The sequence below is a fragment of the Myotis davidii genome, unplaced genomic scaffold (genome assembly GCF_000327345.1).
Source record: "Myotis davidii unplaced genomic scaffold, ASM32734v1 scaffold2863, whole genome shotgun sequence".
Lineage (NCBI taxonomy): Eukaryota > Metazoa > Chordata > Mammalia > Chiroptera > Vespertilionidae > Myotis > Myotis davidii.
In genome coordinates this window covers 78,868-81,780 of record NW_006294115.1, presented here as the reverse complement: position 1 = coordinate 81,780, position 2,913 = coordinate 78,868, and positions in this window count along the sequence as shown.

Below are 2,913 nucleotides of genomic sequence, written 5' to 3'. Positions count from 1 at the left end.
CCCACGGGGGCGGGACTAGCGAGGAGACGCTTGAGAGCAGCGGTTCTCAGCCTGGCTGCGCGTTAGAATCACCTGGGAATCTTCCTAAAATCCTGATTTCGGGGCCTTGTCCTCCGGGAATTCTGTGTCTTTGTTACTCATGTTGTGGCCCCTCCCCATCACAAAGACACAGAATTTCCAGAGGATGAGGCCCGGAAATCAGGACTTTAGAAAGACTCCCAGGTGATTCTCATGTGCAGCCCAGGCTGAGCGCCGCTGCTCTGGAGGGAGTGGCTTTTACTCTTCCTGATAAAAAGAGAGGAGGAGCACATTCCCCAAGATTTCAATCCCGACCGCGCGGTGCAGGAGGTCCTGTGTGAGCAGCCACGCTCTGCCGAGCTCCGGCCGTGGCCGTGACGGTGGGCGGGAAGGAGCCTGGGGAGGCCGGAAGGGCGGGTCGCCTGGAGGACGAAACCCTGGGCAGGGTGGGAAGGAAGGGGCAGCGGTGGAGCGCCAAAGCCAGGGGGCCTTCGGGCTGGCCAGCGCCGCTCTCTGCTGGGCACGGTGCCTGTGACGCCCCTGGGTCCCCAGGAAGGCGCCGCAATCCCATAGAAAAAGAGACTGAGGCTCAGGGGGGTCCCAGGACCTTGGCCGGCGTCGTGCAGCGAGGAAGTGCCTGGGACCGGCTCTGAGAGGGGTCTGACTGCTGGGACTCTGATCACATTCCCACTGGCCTGAGTGACAGCTCCTGACTTAGTGGAGGGGAGGCCAGGCTGTTCCCCGTCCTGGGCTCCGAAAGCTGAGCCCCGAGACTCGCTGCTGCCCCCCTCTCCTCGGTGGCCCGACCCGCTGTGCTTGGGAACGTGTCCGTCTCTCAATCCCCACTCTTCTGGGGCCCCTGATGCGGCTGGGCTGAAGGCGGGGAGCTGGCGGCGGGGTCCTGCATCAGTTAGCCCCGGGCTGCACCCAGACCTCAGGGCCCCGGGGAGGACAGAGCCTGGCCCTGGGCCGGGACGCGGCTGGGACATATAAGAGAAGGAAGACTTCTTGGCGGGGGTCCTGGGCGGCACAGCGTGTGCCGGGCACTGGAGGTGGGCCTCCTCCTGGCATCCGCGTCCCAGTGTTGTGGCAACAGGAACGGTTCAAATACCCACCAGGGAATTCGACCCAAGAAGCCCGAGGAACCTTTCTCAAAGTGTGTTCCATGGAACACGGGTCCTGACAGATCAGCTGCCAAAGGGTTCCGTGGTCAGATAAGTTTGGGAAACCCTTGGTATGCTCTCCCCCTCATTAGCATATTAAAGGCCCGAGAATTCCTGCCGTGGAGCATTCTGTATTAATAAGGGGATTTTCCAAACTTCCTTAGCCGTGATCCCTTTTTCTCGTTGTCCAATGGTTCTCGCTACTCGGTTGTCTGTGGGGGGTCACTTTTGGCCGTAACTTACAGGCGTCTGGTTGTGGGGTTTGTACTGGGGGGAGGAGTTGGAGCCCTTCTTTTCGTTTTCTCTTGTGCCTGTCACGGTGCGGGCAGGGACTGGACTGTGACCTATAGGGTCACTTCCAAGTCTGCGTGATTCCCTCGGAGGAGAGCGAGCTGCTACAGGGAGCGGGGTGCGCCCGCAGGGGGCGTGGCGAGGGCAGGACCTAGATAAGCAGGGGGGAAAGTCTGCGGGCTGTGGCCAAGCCGAGAACTCTGAGCCCCCGAGGGCTTATGCCCGCGGTGGGGCCCTGGGGCTCTGTGGGGGACACGTTCAGCCTGGACCCTCGCTAGTCCCTTCGGCAGCTCAGGACCTACGGGTCCGGCCAGGGCCTGGGTCTCCGCAGGTCCCGCAGCGCCCACAGAGCGGACCAGGGTGTGAGCACTGGGGTGGGCAGGCCGGGTCCAGACCCTGGCTCCGCTCCGGGGAGTCTGGCTCTTGGGCGATGACACCTCAGCATCGAGGTCTCCTCACTGTCCCCTGGGGGGCGCTGGTGCCACGCTGGGTGGGGGCCGTGGCTGTGAGGACTGAGTGGGCTGATGTCTGCCACGTGTCAGGGCCGGGCACAGAGCAGGTGCTCAATAACCCTTAGCCGGTGTCGCCACCGCCTGCCACAGGCCTGGAGTCCTGCCAGCCGGACATTCATATTAAAAATAACAGAACAGCCCTGGCTGGTGCCGGGAAGGGCGCGCTGAGCGTAGAGAGGCAGTGGTCTGAGGCTGCCTCTACACGCAGAGAAAGCCTGGCAGGGGAGCCGTGACCTCGTCAGAGGCCTGCGTGAGAATGCCCACGTGTGCACGCATGTGCGTGCAGGTCAAGCAGAGACAGGCAGGAGCTGAGAGGTATCAAGTCACACCATGTGACAGAGGGACGAGTAAGGGACCAGGGACCCCCTCAGAGGGTTGGGGTTCAGGAGATGCTGATTAGAAAACAGCTGTGAGTGCACCAAAGCCAGCCTCCCCCGGAGCTTCAGGATGGGGTGCTGGTGTAAAGAGGGGTTCACCTGTGAACGCAGGGCCCTGCGGGAAATGGAGGCCTCCCCTCCGGGGTGCGAGAGGCCCGGGTGATCCGAGTGCTGGGAAAGGCCCGGGCCCTCTGTGGGGTCCTGTCTCTGAGTGGAGTGTGGGATGGGAATGGAATGGCTGAGGCGCCCCCTCCCCACCCCGCCCCCCACCAGCTTCAAGGCAGTGACTGCCCGCAGGGCAGGGCTCTAGGGCGGGAATCCCTCCACGGGCACCTGCTGTCCCTGCCCCTCCAGTCCCGCCCCCCACCCCCAGCTTCCTGGGGGGGACACCCATTTCCAGCTGCTGTGGCTGCTGGTGCTAAGGGCTCACAGCTGCCCGCTTTGGGGAGTGTGAGTCACACCCTTCCCCAAACCCTGCATCTTGGCCTAGGAAACCCTGCCTCCTGGCTCCACGGTGGGAGTCTGTGCTTCGGAGCAGCCCCCACCACCGGG